Here is an 18677-nt window from a genome sequence, read left to right on the forward strand (position 1 = left end):
GTGCTGGGATCACAGGTGTGAGCCACCATGGCTGGCCCACTGACTTTTTTTTTTTTTTTTTTTTTTTTTGAGACGGAGTCTTGCTCCTTCACCCAGGCTGGAGTGCAGTGGCGCAATCTTGGCTCACTTCAAGCATCGCCTCCCGGGTTCACGCCATTCTCCCACCTCAGCCTCCAGAATAGCCGGGACTACAGGCGCCCGCCACCATGCCCGGCTAATTTTGTTTTTGTATTTTTAGTAGAGACAGGGTTTCACCATGTTAGCCAGGATGGTCTTGATCTCCTGACCTCGTGATCCGCCCGCCTCAGCCTCCCAAAGTGCTGGGATTACACGCGTGAGCCACCACGCCCAGTCCACTGACATTTTTAATTGAGAAAAAACTATCAACCTCAGTGAACTCTCCAGAACAATCCAATCTGTTTCAACCAAAAACCACAAAGTTTAAAAAGATGATAGAGTCCAAGCACTCGGGGAAACCAAGGCAGCAGAGGATTGCTTGAGGCCAGCAGTTCAAGACCAGCCTGGGCAACATAACGAGACTTCATCTCTACCAAAAAAAAAAAAGAATGATGGAGAGTCAAAGGTCATACCATACCTCCACTGGTTCACCAAGAAATCCAGGCAAATAGCCAAAGTTTGATCTCTGTTGCCAAGAAGAGACCAAGTAAGCTACAACCAGAAAATAGGTCCCAAAATACAGAAACCAATAAAGTCAGTGCTTAATTTCTCTAATAAAGGTGTTTTAAAAGACAAAACATTATTCCTTCTTCATATACTGAAAGTCACAATAAATTCCATACTTCTGCTCTAGAAAGATAACATTAATAACAGCTACCATTTGTTGAGTAATTAATATTTGCCAAGCACTGTGGTAAGTTCTTTACGAATTATCTCATTCAATCCTCACAACTACATAGGAATTATGTACTATTATTACTACATTTCCCTTTTAAAGGTTACAAAAATGAAACACAGAAAAGTGTAGTAACACACCCAAGGTCTCATAGCTATTAAGAGAGTAAGCCAGAACAAAGTAGATGCAGTATGTATTTCTAAAGAGATCATTAACAATCTAGGGAAAATTCATCCCATTAAATTTCTTAGACTACTAAATATCCAAATTATTTAAATAGTTTTACATTTATCATCAAGAAGACTGACCCTGGCCAGGCGTAGTGGCTCACGCCTATAACTCCAACACTTTGGGAGGCCAAGGCAGGAGGATCACCTAAGGTCAGGAGTTTGAGACCAGCTTGGACAACATGGTGAAACCCCGTCACTACAAAAAATACAAAAATTACCTGAGCATGGTGGCATGTGCCCGTAAACCCAGCTACTCAGGAGGCTGAGCCAGGAGAATCACTGGAACCCGGGAGGCAGAGGCTGCAGTGAGCCAAGATCATGCCACTGCACTCCACCCTGGGTGACAAAGTAAGACTCCATCTCAAACAAAAAAAAAAAAAAAGAGATTGACCCTTTCCCCATAGCAACAAATGGTGACCAGATCCTAGTGTGCAAAACCACTGCATTACTCTATACTTTGTAGTACCAACATGCACATTAGCTCAGAGTGGGTTATATCCTCCTCTGTACAAACTGGTTCACTCACTTAGCACTGGCTCAATCACTCCACAAAAATGTACTAAGCCCCTGCTAAGTTCCAAGTATCAGGGATATACAAATAATCAGTGAGACACTGTCTCTGGAAGCCAGCATGTCACATAGGAAAAAGCACTCATAGGTTTTGGAGGCAGAAAAGTCTGGGGATTAAATCCCACCCTAGTCACTTATTGGCTGATGGGCCTGCATAGGCTCAACATCTCTGAGCCTCTGTTTTCTTACACATAAAATAATTATGACCACCACAGCAGGGTGCAATGACATATACCTGTAGTCCCAGCCATGCAGGAGGCTGAGGCAGGATGATCACTTGAGTCCAGGAGTTCAAGACCAGCCTGGGCAATATAGCAAGACCCCATCTCAAGAAAAATAAAAAATCATCATCATCATCTTTTTAAATGTCTAAAACTAAAAAATATGGTCACATACACACAGAAAAATTGTCAGGTTTAAGTAAGATAAGAGGGCCTAGCACAACGTCAGTACACAATGAATGTTAATTTCCCACCCCCAGAACAAAGTTTCCAGGCTATACAGGGGTGTTAACTGGAAGATAAAATAATGTTTAGCACTACGACTTGTCTAGACTACTTCTTTCTCCATTCTCCTCTGTCCAATCACAGTGAAAAACCAAAGTCATTATACAAGATTATTTGCCTATGGCTACATCTGTACCTTTGTCTTTTTCTACTGTAAATGTACCAGGCTAAGGGTAGGGAGACCTAATATACCTTAAAAACCACTCTTATGCATAGCTATGGATAGTTCTCTAAAAGCCATTTCACACCTTTCCTTAACCACAAAGTGGAGAAAAGTAAGCACCAAGCCCAATTAATTTTCTAACATCCTGACAAAGTTGTGAAACTGTTCAACTCTAAAGTTTTTTTATTCTACTAAGGCAAAGAAAAAATTGCATTCACATTGGCTTTCAAAACAGTATTTTTAGTAAAGGTTTGACAACATCAGCCATTCCCCCAATAAGAAATAAGTAAAGCCTAGAAACATAATAATATCAACAAATAAAAATACATCATTTTATACTGAATCAAGGCAGTCACACCAAACTGTAATAGTGTCATTGCATTCTTCATGGACATGTTAAAAAACAAAAACAAAAAAAACTAAGTTTCAGTTTCATTAAAGAATGTTCTTGCCAGACGCAATGGCTCACACCTGTAATCCCAGAACTTTGGGAGGCCGAGGTGGGCGGATCACCTGAGGTCAGGAGTTCGAGACCAGCCTGGCCAACATGGCAAAAACCCCGTTTCTACTAAAAATACAAAAATTAGCCAGGCATGGTTTCGGGCACCTGAAATGCCAGCTACTTGGATGGCTGAGGCAGGAGAATTGCTTGAACCCAGGAGGCAGAGGTTGCAGCGAGCCCAGATCGCACCATTGCACTCCAGCTGGGGTGACAAAGCGAGACTCCGTCTCAAAAAAAAAAAAAAAAAAAAGGAATCTTCTGGAAGTCATAAAAACTATTAATTTTACCCAGGCACAGTGGTGCAGAGCTGTAGTTCCAGCTACTAGAGAAGCTGAGGCAGGAGGAGCACTTAGTGCCAGGAGTTCAAGACCAGTCTGGGCAACATAGCAAAACTCCACCTCAAAAAAAAAGTATTAATTTTACTAAATCTTAATCCTTAATTATACATCTGTTTCATATTCTATGTGAAGAAATGGAAAAATGGAATGCACATTTAAAGCATTTTTTTTTTTTTGAGATGGAGTCTAGTTCTGTCGCCCAGGCTGGAGGGCAGTGGCGCAATCTCGGATCACTGCAACCTCTGCCTCTCTAGTTCAAGAGATTCTTCTGCCTCAGCCTCCCGAGTAGCTGGGATTACAGGTGTGTGCCACCACGCCCAGCGAATTTTTGTATTTTTAGTAGAGATGGGGTTTCACCATGTTAGCCAGGCTAGTCTCAAACTCCTGATCTCAGGTGATCCACCCACCTTGGCCTCCCAAAGTGCTGGGATTACAGACGTGAGCCACCTCACCAAGCCTCGCATAAAGCATTTCTGCTGCATATTAAGGTACAAGAATTGTCTCAAAGAAAAGCACTAAAGCACTTGTGCAATTGAGTTGCAAACTGTACTGGCTGCTTTTTTTAATAAACACCATTTTTACTTGAAAAAAACGACTGGCAGAAAAATTATGATTATTCAGACTTGGATGTTTGGCAGACAATTTTTTGAAAATGAACAATGTGAGACTGTCACTTCAACGAAAACAACTGTCAGTATTGGTTGCCAATGATAAAATTTGAGCTTTCAAGTGAAAATTAGAAAAGACTTGTCTGATGAGATGAGCGGTGATATTAACAAATGTGGGTTCTTAAACATTATACAGTTCAGAAGATCTGCACATGGCCAGGTGCGGTGGCCCACATCTGTAATTCCAGCACTTTGGGAGGCTGGGGCAGGGGCATCACTTGAACCCAGGAGTTGGAGACCAGCCTGGGCAACACAGTGAAATCCCATCTCTATGAAAAACTACAAAAATTAGCAAGACACGGTGGCCTGCACCTGAAGTCTCAGCTACACGGGAGGCTGAGGTGGCAGGATTACATGACCACACGAGCCCAGGAAGTTGAGGCCAAAGTGAGTCGTGAATGCACCACTGACTGCACTGCAGTGTGAAACCCAGTCTCAAAAAAGATGCTCCACAATAACTCAGTAATATAGACTGAACTGCCTCCCCTCAAAATTCATAAATTGAAGCCCTATTCCTCAATGTGATAGTATCTGGAAACAGATCCTTTGGGAGATAATTAGGTTTAGATGATTTATAATTAGGTTTAGATTAGGTCATGAGGGTGGGGCTGCCATGATGGGATTAGTGCCTTCAAAAAGAGACACCAGAGAGCTTGCCTGTTCACTTGCACTTATTCTTTCTCTCTCTTCTCCCTCTCCAATCCACCATGTGAGGAAACATCGAGAAGACGGCCATCTAGATGCCAGTAAGAGAGCCCTAACCAAAAACTAACCATGCTGGAACACTGATCTTGGACTTCTTTCTAGCCTGCAGCACTGCGAAAAAATAAATTTTTGTTGTTTAAACCACCCAGTCTATGGCATTTTGGTATGGCAGCCTGAGCAGACTAAGATATTCAGTGAACCAATATTTTCCAAATGACCAATGCATAATGCTACAAAAATTATGCACGGGTAAAAGATCTAACAAAGTACGAACAGACCAATGGATTTTAATGTAATAGAGCATGAAAAGCTCAGTGATGCTCTCCCTCTCCCTCTCCCTCTCCCTCTCCCTCTCCCTCTCCCTCTCCCTCTCCCTCTCCCTCTCCCTCTCCCTCTCCCTCTCCCTCTCCCTCTCCCTCTCCCTCTCCCTCTCCCTCTCCCTCTCCCTCTCCCTCTCCCTCTCCCTCTCCCACGGTCTCCCTCTCCCTCTCTTTCCACGGTCTCCCTCTGATGCCGAGCCGAAGCTGGACGGTACTGCTGCCATCTCGGCTCACTGCAACCTCCCTGCCTGATTCTCCTGCCTCAGCCTGCCCAGTGCCTGCGATTGCGGGCGCGCGCCGCCACGCCTGACTGGTTTTCATATTTTTTTGGTGGAGACGGGGTTTCGCTGTGTCGGCCGGGCTGGTCTCCAGCTCCTAGCCGCGAGTGGTCTGCCAGCCTCGGCCTCCCGAGGTGCCGGGATTGCAGACGGAGTCTCGTTAACTCGGTGCTCAATGGCGCCCATGCTGGAGTGCAGTGGCGTGATCTCGGCTCGCTACAACCACCTCCCAGCCGCCTGCCTTGGCCTCCCAAAGAGCCGAGATTGCAGCCTCTGCCCGGCCGCCCCCCATTCTGGGAAGCGAGGAGCGTCTCCGCCTGGCCGCCCATTGTCTGGGATGTGAGGAGCCCCTCTGCCTGGCTTCCCAGTCTGGAAAGTGAGGAGCGTCTCTGCCCGGCCGCCATCCCATCTAGGAAGTGAGGAGTGCCTCTTCCCGGCCGCCATCCCATCTAGGAAGTGAGGAACGTCTCTGCCCGGCCGCCCATCGTCTGAGATGTGGGGAGCACCTCTGCCCTGCCGCCCCGTCCGGGATGTGAGGAGCGTCTCTGCCCGGCCGCCCCGTCTGAGAAGTGAGGAGACCCTCTGCCTGGCAACCGCCCCGTCTGAGAAGTGAGCAGCCCCTCCGCCCGGCAGCCACCCCGTCTGGGAAGTGAGGAGCGTCTCCGCCCGGCAGCCACCTCGTCCGGGAGGGAGGTGGGGGGGTCAGCCCCCTGCCCGGCCAGCCGCCCCGTCCGGGAGGGAGGTGGGGGGGTTACCCCCCGCCTGGCCAGCCGCCCCCGTTCGGGAGGTGAGGGGCGCCTCTGCCCGGCCGCCCCTACTGGGAAGTGAGGAGCCCCTCTGCCCGGCCAGCCGCCCCGTCCGGGAGGGAGGTGGGGGGGTCAGCCCCCCGCCCGGCCAGCCGCCCCGTCCGGGAGGGAGGTGGGGAGGTCAGCCCCCCGCCCGGCCAGCCGCCCCGTCCGGGAGGGAGGTGGGGGGGTCAGCCCCCCACCCGGCCAGCCGCCCCGTCCGGGAGGGAGGTGGGGGTGTCAGCCCCCTGCCCGGCCAGCTGCCCCATCTGGGAGGGGGGTGGGGGGGTTAGCCCCCCGCCTGGCCAGCCGCCCCGTCCGGGAGGTGAGGGGCGCCTCTGCCCGGCCGCCCCTACTGGGAAGTGAGGAGCCCCTCTGCCCGGCCAGCCGCCCCGTCCGGGAGGGAGGTGGGGGGGTCAGCCCCCCGCCCGGCCAGCCGCCCCGTCCGGGAGGTGAGGGGCGCCTCTGCCCGGCCGCCCCTACTGGGAAGTGAGGAGCCCCTCTGCCCGGCCAGCCGCCCCGTCCGGGAGGGAGGTGGGGGGGTCAGCCCCCTGCCCGGTCAGCCGCCCCGTCTGGGAGGTGAGGGGCGCCTCTGCCCGGCCGCCCCTACTGGGAAGTGAGGAGCCCCTCTGCCCGGCCAGCCGCCCCGTCCGGGAGGGAGGTGGGGGGGTCAGCCCCCCGCCGGGCCAGCCGCCCTGTCGGGGAAGTGAGGGGCACCTCTGCCCGGCCGCCCCTACTGGGAAGTGAGGAGCCCCTCTGCCCGGCCAGCCGCCCCGTCCGGGAGGGAGGTGGGGGGTCAGCCCCCCGCCCGGCCAGCCGCCCCGTCTGGGTGGGAGGTGGGGGGGTCAGCCCTCCCGCCTGGCCAGCCGCCCTGTCCGGGAGGGAGGTGGCGGGGTCAGCCCCCCGCCCGGCCAGCCGCCCCGTCCGGGAGGTGAGGGGCGCCTCTGCCCGGCCGCCCCTACTGGGAAGTGAGGAGCCCCTCTGCCCAGCCAGCCGCCCCGTCCGGGAGGGAGGTGGGGGGTCAGCCCCCCGCCCGGCCAGCCGCCCCGTCTGGGTGGGAGGTGGGGGGTCAGCCCTCCCGCCTGGCCAGCCGCCCTGTCCGGGAGGGAGGTGGGGGGGTCAGCCCCCCGCCCGGCCAGCCAACCCGTCCAGGAGGGAGGTGGCGGGGGTCAGCCCCCCGCCCGGCCAGCCACCCCGTCCGGGAGGTGAGGGGCGCCTCTGCCCGGCCGCCCCTACTGGGAAGTGAGGAGCCCCTCTGCCCGGCCACCACCCCGTCTGGGAGGTGTACCCAACAGCTCATTGAGAACGGGCCATGAAGACAATGGCGGTTTTGTGGAATAGAAAGGGGAGAAAGGTGGGGAAAAGATTGGGAAATCGGATGGTTGCCGTGTCTGTGTAGAAAGAGGTAGACATGGGAGACTTCATTTTGTTCTGTACTAAGAAAAATTCTTCTGCCTTGGGATCCTGTTGATCTGTGACCTTACCCCCAACCCTGTGCTCTCTGAAACATGTGCTGTATCCACTCAGGGTTGAATGGATTAAGGGCGGTGCAAGATGTGCTTTGTTAACCAGATGCTTGAAGGCAGCATGCTCCTTAAGAGTCATCACCACTCCCTAATCTCAAGTACCCAGGGACACAAACACTGCGGAGGGCCGCAAGGTCCTCTGCCTAGGAAAACCAGAGAACTTTGTTCACTTGTTTATCTGCTGACCTTCCCTCCACTATTGTCCTGTGACCCTGCCAAATCCCCCTCTGCAAGAAACACCTAAGAATGATCAATAAAAAAAATAAATAAATAAATAAATAAATAAATAAATAAAAAAAAAAGAAAAGCTCAGTGATATGGTTCAGACTGTACAAGGCAATGAACCTTAACAAACTACCAATTGTCAAGTTTTGGTGTAACATGGGCATCCATCCTTTTAGTTTCCCTGGGCTACACTGGAAGAAAAATTGACTTGGGCTTCACATAAAATACACCAACACTAACGATAGTTGATAAGCTGGAAAAAAAAAAAAGAAAAAAAAAGTGTGTATAATTTTCATGATATCCACTACAGATAAGCAAAAAAGTCCTCACATTCAAAGGGTTGGACATGACTGGTGTAGTATCAAAAAGGAATATCCACAATTATATAAAAACATTCCTCCTTTTGGCTGAGCACGGTGGCTCACGCCTGTAATCCCAACACTTTGGGAGGCCAAGGTGGGTGGATCATGAGGTCAGGAGTTCAAGACCAGCCTGAGCAAGATGGTGAAACCCTGTCTCTACTAAAAATACAAAAATTAGCTGGGCGCGGTGGCGCACGCCTGTAGTCCCAGCTATTTGGGAGGCTGAGGCAGGAGAATCACTTGAACCCAGAAGGCGGAGGTTGCAGTGAGCCGAGATCCTGCCATTGCACTCCAGCCTGGGCGACAAGAGTGAAACTCCGTCTAAAAAGAAAAAGAAAATTCCTCCTTTGTGGGACTGGATTTTCTTTATATTCCATGCAAAACAACAAATTGCAACAGACTGAATACAGAGGCAGATCCAATAAGACACTAAAGAGATTGTTTTAAATGTAAAATATTATTCTAATTTTTTACATTTAGAATAATATACTTATTTTCATTAGAATATGCTAACACAGCTGAAGGCAGTGGCTCACGCCTGTAATCCCAGTACTTTGGGAGGCTGAGGCAGGAGAATTGCTTGAGCCTAGGAGTTCGAGACCAGCCTGGGCAACAGAGCAAGATCCTGTCTCTACGAAAAAAAATTTTTAAATAAACAGGCATGGTGGCACATGCCTGTAGTCCCAGCTACTTAGGAGGCTGAGGATGGAGGATCGCTTCAGCCTAGTAGGTCAAGGCTGCAGTGAGCCATGACTGCGCCACTGCAAGCAAAAGTTCTTTGGAGTTGTCAATAAATATGAATGTGAAGACACCAAAATGTTTGAGAAACTGTTGCTACATAGCAATAAGCAAGAACACACTACACCTACATACAAGAATAAATGAGTCTCACAAATATATTATATATGAAAAGCCAGTCATACCTATGAAACGTCATAAACAGGCAAAAATAATCTACATTATTAGAAGTTGTTGGTTTCCTTGGAGGAGGAGATAATGTTCCCTTTCTTGATCCGAATGCTGGTTATACATTTTGTGCATTTTTTTCTACATGTTATACATACCTCAATATAATTTATTTTTAATTTATATTTTCTATATAAATATACACACATCTGCCTTATGCTCACCTACAGAAGTTTTGTTAACACTGGTCGAGAGTAGAACTGACACATATCTTTTTTTTTTTAAACAGCTCCTCGGGTGATTCTAAAGAGTAGCCAGATACTACCTGTCTAAGTAGGTTGAAGACTACTGATTAGGCTGGGTGCAGGCTCACGCCTGTAATCCCAGCACTTTGGGAGGCCGAGGCAGGCAGATCATCTGAGGTCAGGGGTTCAAGACCAGCCTGGCCAACATGGTGAAATCCCATCTCTACCAAAAATACAAACAATTAGCCAGGCATGGTGGCACGGGCCTGTGGTCCTAGCTACTCAAGAGGCTAAGGCAGGAGAATCACTTGAACCTGGGAGGAAGAGTTTGCAGTGAGCAGAGATCGTGCCACTGTACTCCAGGCCGGGAGACAAAGCGAGACTCTGTCTCAAAAAAAAAAAAAAAAGACTACTGATTTAACAGCTTAAAACCAGGAAGATTTATCAGCAGTACAACAAAAAGAACAATGGCTCTGGAGCAAGGCAGATCAGGTTTTTAAATACGAGCTTTTCTTCTCTTACTAGCTATGTAAACAAATGCAAACTAGTTAATCACTATATGCCTCAGTTGCTTCAGTTTCTTCTTCTGTAAAATGATCACAATTCCTTATACGATAGAAATATGAGGATTAAATTCTATCTATAAGGAAAAGAAAGCACCCAGCATACTGCCTGCCATAGACACTCAAATGTTAGGTACCTTTTGTCTTTCCCTACTAATTCCCTACTTGTCCTACGGCCTAAGACAAATTACCCTCTTGAATCTTTTTATTCATTTATTTATTGAGATATAGTCTTGCCCAAGCTAGAGAGCAGAGGTATGATCATAGCTCACTGTAGCCTCAAATTCCTGGGCTCAAGTGATCCTCCCACCTCAGCCTCCAAAATAGCTATGAACACAGGTGCACGCCACCACATCCAGGTAATATTTTTGTTTTTTGTAGAGACTGGATCTCACTATGTTGATCAGATCGGTCTTGAACTCCCGGGCTCAAGCGATCTTCCCACCTTGGCCTCCCAAAGTCCTGGGATTACAGGTGTGAGCCACTGCACCCAGCTACCCTCTTAGAGTCTTAATTTCTTCATCCTTAAAATGAAAATAATGCCACATGACCAACCTAAGAACTATATATAAAATGGCACCATTATATTTGCATAAGTATAAATAGCATAGCTGTTATCTACTGATAGAGACATTTGCTATCAACTCAAAATAAAAGATAGAGGAAGACACATTAGAAAACTAAAATACTTAGAAAAATTATAAAACAGAGGCTAGAAAAGAAATACAAGTTAGCAGAAATCGTCAAGCTTGAGGGACATGATCAGAAGGCAAATCAAGATCATAATCTCAAGTAGCCAGGGATTGAAGTTTACTGTGAAAAATACATCATCTCAGGGTTCCTTCAAAATGTCTATATCTAAGAAAAAGCACAACCTATATCATCATAAAATAGGCATATCCTGAAAGGACCCAGACACCTGCCTAACTGGCAGGAGGAGGAGGTGTATTGGAACTTTATAAACTGAGGTTTTCTCAGAGTGTCTTCATACAGAAAATAATGGCTCGTTTAATAAAATGTTAAACTTTTAGATAAACATAATTTGACAAAAAAATTCTATACCATTGTTTTCAATACTAAAGATATGCATAACTGTCCAAGGAACTAAATTTAACAAAATAGAGAAAGAAATATGAACTTGGTTTAGTCTCTTTGCTCTTCAATATTTTACAACTTTGAGTTGATTTCTGTTAACGTACCAGGGGTCGGCCAGCTATGGCCCGCCCATGGCCTATTTTTCTATGGCCTGTGAGTTTTACATTCTTAAAACCACATAAAAGGAGGAGAAAGAGAAGGGGAGGGAGAAGAAGGAATGGGGAGAAGCAAGAGGAGGGGCTTCAGGAAGGAGAAGAACGGGGAGGGAGATGGGGAGACGAAAAGGAAGGGGAGTGGAAGGGAGGAGAAAGAACAACAGAGGCCATATGTGGCACAAAATATTTTCTACAAAAAGCATTTGCCAGCCAGGCATGGTGCCACATGCCTGCATTTGTAAGCACTTTGGGAGGCCGAGGAAGGAGGATCACTTGACTTGACCAGGACAACATAGCGAGACCCTGTCTCTACCAAAAAAAAAAAAAAAAAAAGTGTTACTGGCTAATAGGACTAAAAACAATACTTATGCTTCTTTTTACTTTTTGTAATTTCTAGTTTCTATCATGAGCATACATTATTTAATGGTGGAAGAAATAAAGCTTTTTTAAAAGTTAAAAAATAAGAATAAGAATAAAGCAAGTCAGAAGAATATTTATCCTATAATTCTATTTATAAAAAGTTGCAAAGGTAAAAAATATACTGTTTAGGGATATGCACATATTTGGTAAAAGTATAAAGAAAAGCAAAGAAATGATTCACATAAAATTTAGGAAACTGTTTATCTCTGAGGGAGAGAGAAGGTGGGAGATTCAATCAAGTAGGACCTCACAAGAAGCTTTAAAGGTACTAGAAATCTCCTTTTTGTTAAGCTGGGTAGCAAGTAGAAAAGCCTTCAATTTGTTATTCTCTAAGTTGTGGGTTTACGTTAAATATACTTTTATACATATGACATATTTTACAATTTAAAAAAAGGATATAAATGGGGATGACAAATTAGAATTTGGGGGCTGTAACCCAGACTTTTCCACTGACTGTGTAACCTTAAACAAGTCATTTAACCTCTCAGAGCATAATTTTTCTTCTTATTTTATTAATGAGGAAGCTAAGAGCTAACATCTGTTTAGGACTTTGGCATTTAAAGAACTGCTTAAAGTTCCTAGATTGTAAACATGCAAATATGCATGAGATCATAAAACCAAATCATACCTCATTAATAAATACCACAATACTAAGAACTCATTGGTAGGGCACACAAGGCTATTCACCATTCTAGCCTCTGCCTATCTTTCTAACAATAAAGGCAGCAACTAATTTTTTTAATGTGTACTATAAAACACATTGTGTGAAATGCTTTCCATTGATTATCTTATTTAATCCTCAAAACAATCCTATGATGTTAATTCTATTATTCCCACTTTACAGATGAGCCCATTGTGCCCAACGTCACACAGCTAATAGTAAGTGGTAGACAGACTTCAAAACCCACATTTAACCACAGCATTCATTTTGCCTCACTTTTCTCACCATATTTGTCTATCTTTCCCATGACACTGAAAGCTCCTTGACAACTGCTTTCTGTTCATTTTTATTTCCCCCGGCACTTAGCAGACATTCATTAAATAAATAAATAGTGAACAGATATTTCATATATGTACAGTGTTTTCAGGACATGAACTGGTTTGTTCCCCTTGACAGCCTTGTGAAGTATGAAAGTTTGATTGTGTGACAGGGTCTCACTCTGTAACCCAGACTGCAGTGCAGGGAAGCACGATCATGGCTCACTGCAGCCTTGACCTCCCTGGCTCAAGCAATCCTCCCACCTCCCTCCTAGTATCTGGGATTACAGGTATACGCTACCACACCCAGCAAATTTTTTTGTTTTGTAGAGACGGGTCTCCCTACGTTGCCCTCACTGGTCTCGAACTCCTAGGCTCAAGCAATACTCCCAGCTCAGCCTCCCAAAGTCTGGGATTATGGGCGTGAGCCACTATGCCTGGCCAGTTTTTTTTTGGTTTTTGAGGTTTTTTTGTGTGTGTATTTTCACCTTTTTAACCAAAGTTAAGTGTACAATTCAGTGGTATTAACTATGTTCACAATGTTTTGCAGCCATTACCACTAAATATGAAAGGTTCTTTGTTTGTTTTTTGTTTGTTTGTTTTGAGACAGAGTTTCGCTCTTGTTGCCTATGCTGGAGTGCAATGGCGCAATCGTGGCTCACTGCCCACCTCCCCAGTTCTAGCAATTCTCCTGCCTCAGCCTCCCAAGTAGCTGGGATTACAGGCACGTGCTACCAGCTAATTTTTGTATTTGTAGTAGAGATGGCGTTTTGCCATGTTGGCCAGGCTGATCTCAAACTCCTGACCTCAAGTGATCCACCCACCTCGGCCTCCCAAAGTGCTGGGACTACTGGCGTGAGCCACCACGCCTGGCCATCTGAAAGGTTTTTAATGACTTGACTGAAATCACTCAGCTTTCAAGTAGTAGAACTGGGATTTGAATCTGGGACTCAACTCCTAAACTCATGGGCTATTCGTTCCACCAAGGCTTCTGTCTACCAATACCTCCATCTGCTCTCTTCTCACCAAGATATCTGGAGGATCAAATGAGGTAAAGATACAAAAACACATTACTACTACACAGGTAACCATGGCTGTGGAAAAAAAAAATCCACCAACACATTTCTCCCAGGCACTTTTCATTTTGGGCTTTCAAAAGCTAGGGCTTTAATATAAACATCCCACCTCTAGACCAAGCCTGCAGATCTGCAAAAACAACGTCTAGACCTCAGAGTAAAGTTATGAGAGAAATGCTCACATTAGATTACAGTCTCACTGAATTACAGGTAACTGCTCAAACCTGATCTTTATTATAATACAGAAAGCTTCCTCATTACAAAACACTTTCAATTCAAAGGATAAGTCCAACGTTCCATCATTCTGCCCATTTCGGAGCTAAAAAAAAAAAGATTCTAAATGGTATTTTTATATGCTCAATCGTGAAAGCCAAGGAAAATGGTTTGTTTGCGAGCTAAATTCTGAAGCTTGAACAAAAATAAAAAGAATTATTTCGATCCCAATGGTGCCAATTTTATCTTCTTTACATCCCTCCTCATTTTTTTTCAGTCTGAGCTCTAATCAACAGCCACTTTATGTTTAACATATTATCACAGTTAATGCAATTAGGTCCATAGAACTGTTTCTCTAAAGATGTTCCCTCCATTTGCACTCCTGTGTACCTTCCATTATCATCGTTCTGCCCTAAGAATGAGCATATCGCTAAGGTTTAAATCGAATTTCTGATGAATAGGTGGAGATACTGTTTCTGTAGTTAATACAATGCAACTACATCAACATCATTCCCCAAAAAATAAAATAAAAATGACTCAATATGCTTTATTTATTCACATCTGACAGAATTCTGATCACCTGAATTCCTTTGGAAGAAAATTCAATCTTTAGAAATACAGTCCAATTATTTTAAATCTTATCAATGTCAAAAGACAATCATATGAAAAACTCCATCAGTACCAAACCATCTCACCAATGAATATTTATGATATTTCCTGTCTTCTCTGTTTACATAAAGCGGTGGTGCCAAGACTCATCTCAGGATTATTAGCCTGCAATACAATGATGGGCCTAATTGCCTTGCAAACCAGGACACTAACAAATGGCGTCTTCAAGCAATCAATTTAAAGAGGGGGTAAAAAAGGCCCAAGCTCTTTTTGCCTATGTGCTTGTTACCTACCTACAAAATAAATTCAGTCTCATATTTTTCAGGCTCACTCATTAGTTCTCAAGCAAGGAATGCACCCTTAACAATCTCAAGCTCATCAAATCTATTTAAATTTCAAAATGCCTGGCTAGTTTTTAAATGCACCAGGAGGAGAGGGGAAAAGAAAAGGCAGAGACATCATATAGAAAGATATCCACTACATTCCAGTTTATCTTCTCCCACCTTTAGTTTGGAAGTATGCTTTTTTCCCCCAACTTACTTTTTATGATATACAAATAACAGAAGACACCCTCCCCTCCTTAATTCTACCTTAACTAAATCCCCTTTCAACTTTACCCTTTGGGCTGACTTGACTTCCAAATTATACTAATATAAATAAAACAAACAAAAACATCAACCGAACAGATTAAAATGGCCCCTAAGAATGAGAAGGTCTCTTCCGTGTCCCCTGCAAAGTCCCCTCTAACAGCCTTACTGCCTCTCACCCAACCACAGCCACCAAGGCTGTCCATTTAAGTATTCCAACCCTTAACCCTCATGTGTCTCTTGGAGGCCATCCCAATCCTTCACCACCAAAATAATCCAACCCAATTCCCCCCTGCTCCCAGCACAGCGCACTGTCCCTCTCCATCCTCTCTGCCCCATCCATACCAACAGCTCCAGGTCTCCCATTCCTTAAATTTCCCCTGTGCCACCTCACCATCAGCAACCACCTCCCCAGGCCTACCAGCTCATCTCCGAAAGTCCTTCTCCAAAACTCCCTCTGCCACCTTGGCCAAGGGATATTTTCTTCAAGATACCATCCCCCAACTTTGCTCACCCCTGCCGCTATCCTTTCAATGAATGCAGCCCAGTGATGTTTTATGTGCCCTCCTCTGCCTTGACCCTGCAACCAAGGAGCCACCATGCCCTTTCCAGTGATTGTAATATCACCCTAAATCCAACCCACTGTGCCCCACACTCCATTTCCATCCCTGTCCTCCCATTTCGGGCCTGACTTCCAATGTGACCCCTTCCTGCCAGCTCACCATCACACTCCCCTCACTGAATGTCCCACCTCCACCAACTCCTATTCCAACCTCCATCAGCCCACGCCAGGAAACCCCCAAATTGCACTCTTCTGCTCTATCCTAACCCATGCTATTCCATAAGTCTCCACAAATTCCACCAGCCCCAGATGACAAACACCCACTTCAAGCTTGGGTCTCAACCCATGCCAAGCCCCTCACCCCCAACTCCTGCCACCTCCATCATCCTGCCCCAGGTCCACCCCAAATTCCACCCTCCTGAATTAACACTACGCAGGGCCCTAACCAACCCTGTACATGCCACTCACTCTCCGTTGAAATCATTCCCCTACCCCTCACCCCAGCTCAGATCCCAAGCTGTCAACTGCTCCAGGCCAAACCCAAATCACCACCCTCATTCAGTCCCCTCCCCCATTAAAAGCCATCCCACCCTAGTCTCATCTTCCACCTCGCCCCAAGACCATCCCGAATTCCAACCCGACGCCCCCACCCCACTCTCCTGTCCCAGGTTGGGTTATTCTCCATCAAAAGTCCTCCTCCCTTGTCGCCCGCCCCCCAACCTGCTTGGGTCCCACCCTCACCCCACCCCCGGCCAGCGCCTGGACAAGTCTCCCCCGCCAGCCCGCCGTTCCATCGCGACCTCAACCCCCTCCCCCCAACCTGCACGGGGGCTCCGCAGCCTCCCCTCTCATTCTCGCCAGCGCCACCGGCCCAGACTCAGGAACAGCGGACCCTGTGGCGGGGGGAGTCTCCTCACCGGTGAGCAGCTGCAGGCGAAAAAGGCGGCGGCGGCGGCTGAGGCGGCGATGCCCTTGTCTTCTCCGGAGGCTACGGCGGCGACGCTCTCGCCCGTGTCCAGTAGGGTGTCGGATGGCGCGCGGGGACCGGAGCCTCCTCCTCAGCGACTCGGCTCTGAATCCTCTGCAGTAGCCGCCGAGGAGCCCGACGGGTGGGGGGAGGGGACGCTCGGCTGCGGGAGAGGGAGGAGGAGGCGGAGGGAGGAGGAGGCGGAGGGAGGAGGCGGAGGGAGGAGGCGGGGGACCGCTCAGAAGGGCAGGGAAGGAGGAGCCGGCGCGGCGCCGCGACACGTCCCACAGCTTCAGAGCGCCGGGACCACAACTCCCGGCATGCCCTGCTTTAGCCCGCGCGCGGCCTGCGCCTCCCGCCGCGAGCCCGGTGCAGAGGGGCCGCGCCCTCCCCGGTCACGGACAATGGAATACAGCCAACCATCCGCTGGCGGATTTTGTAGACTCAAAGACCACCTGTGAGGAAAGTCAGGTCACCCGAGGCCCCATCCCCAAGGGGCCGTACTCGCAGCGTCTCCATCCTCTTTGCATAGACACACACACACCCCCACACACACTCTCTCTCTCTCTCTCTCTCTCGCTCTCTCGCTCTCTCGCTCTCTCGCTCTCTCGCTCTCTCGCTCTCTCTCTCTCTCTCTCTCTCTCGCTCTTTCGCTCTCTCGCTCTCGACTACACCTCCCAGCATGCCCCTCAGCTTCCTATTCTCCTTCCGGACCCTTCTCAGACCCGGTACTACAGTTCCCAGGGAGTGTGGTCCCTGCGAAATGCTGGGAGATGGAGTTCTCGTTTCTTCCTCCATGTTAAGAAAAAGAAGTGAAAGAGAGGAAAAAGGGAAGGAATACGCCAGCCCACCGAGGATGGGCCTTGATGGGCTAGATCACCTGTGATTCTGTTCGTCCCTCGCCATCTCCGTTTCAGCTGTCTCTCACCAGAACTAATGCCAGAGCTTCCTCGCTGGTCTCCCTGCAAATTTGAGGACGATTCGGCAACTTGAATCCAAACGACAAAGGGCATACTTCTAGACCCAGCTCCATTACTTTTAAGAATTTACCTTAAAAAGATGATCGAACAATTTCGAAAAGATGAATGCACAAAGTTGTTATATGACGTAGTTAATTATGAAGGGAGTAAATGTTCATCGATAGGGTGCTGCTTAAATAAGACGTGACATATACATACAATGCAATACTAAGGAGCCATTTAAAATGATATAAATCTATTGACATGAAAAGCTATTCACAATTTATTCTTCGGGGAAAACGTTGATTACAGAACAGCATGTCTACACGAGTGCATTTATGTGAGGTTTGACACAATATGCTACAAGCATGGAGAGATTTCAGGAAAGAGGTTCGCCAAAATATTAGCAATGATTATCTTGGGGGAAAGGATGTCAGATTGCACGTAGGTTTTTTTTGTTTTTTGAGACGGAGTCTGGATCTATAGCCAGGCTGGAGTAAAGTGGGGGCGATCGCGGGTCACTGCAACCTCTGCCTCCCGGGTTCAAGCAATTCTCCTGCCTCAGCCTCCTGAGTAGCTGGGACTACAGGCACGCACCACCACACCCAGCTAATTTCTGTATTTTTAGTAGAGATGGGGTTTCACTATATTGGCCAGGATGGTCTCGATTTCTTGACCTCCTGACCTGCCCGCCTCAGCCTCCCAAAGTGCTGGGATTACAGGCATGAGCCACCGTGCCCGGCTGTAATTTTTATTTTCATATTGTTTGAATTGTTTAAAAGGAGCACATAACGACTGTTTTTTGTTTTCTTTTGTTTTGTTTTTTGTTTTGTTTTAATTGTAAGAGACATCGTCTCACTATATTGCCCAGGCTGGTTTCAAACTCCTGGCCTCAAGAGACCCTCCTGCCTCAGCTCTCAAAAGTGCTGGGATTACAGGTGTGAGCCACACTACACCTGGACAATTTTTTAAGCTGTGCTACTTCCAAAAAACATAATTTCCAAATCTAACAACCTTTCTTTGCTGCCTAGATGCTTTCCATGGCTTCCCATTGCCTCATTCATGCTTCAGCACTGTGCCTGCCTGGTTTTAATAGTTCCACTATTAAAACAAATAATAGTAGTCACTTCCAATTCATAAAGTTGGAAGGGAGAATTTTCTCAATTTTCAATGCATCTTCTCAAAATTTTTCCGTTTCTGGTCTTTCCACACCCATTTTCTCCTTTTCTCTTATTCATTCTTCAAACTCAAGCCAAAGTCCTACCTTCCCTAGAACATATTTTAGACACACTGGTTTTCCTTATATCTGAA

At 47.1% G+C, this 18677-nt stretch overlaps 1 protein-coding gene across 3 annotated transcripts in view; it reads right to left on the bottom strand.

Moving 5' to 3' along the window:
• FAM168A (family with sequence similarity 168 member A) overlaps window positions 1–17375 on the bottom strand; it is a 200123-nt gene extending 182748 nt beyond the window's left edge. For 2 of the 3 annotated variants that reach the window (XM_031015970.3, XM_031015968.3), the window contains exon 1: window positions 16358–16489. The gene's annotated coding sequence lies outside the window, so the exon portion shown is untranslated. Of the gene's footprint in view, window positions 1–16357; window positions 16490–17287 lie in introns of those variants that run through there. The other variant, XM_055356768.2, reaches the window with a different exon arrangement.
• Between the last annotated feature and the right edge of the window lie 1302 nt (window positions 17376–18677).

Source organism: Gorilla gorilla, chromosome 9 (genome assembly GCF_029281585.2).
Source record: "Gorilla gorilla gorilla isolate KB3781 chromosome 9, NHGRI_mGorGor1-v2.1_pri, whole genome shotgun sequence".
Lineage (NCBI taxonomy): Eukaryota > Metazoa > Chordata > Mammalia > Primates > Hominidae > Gorilla > Gorilla gorilla.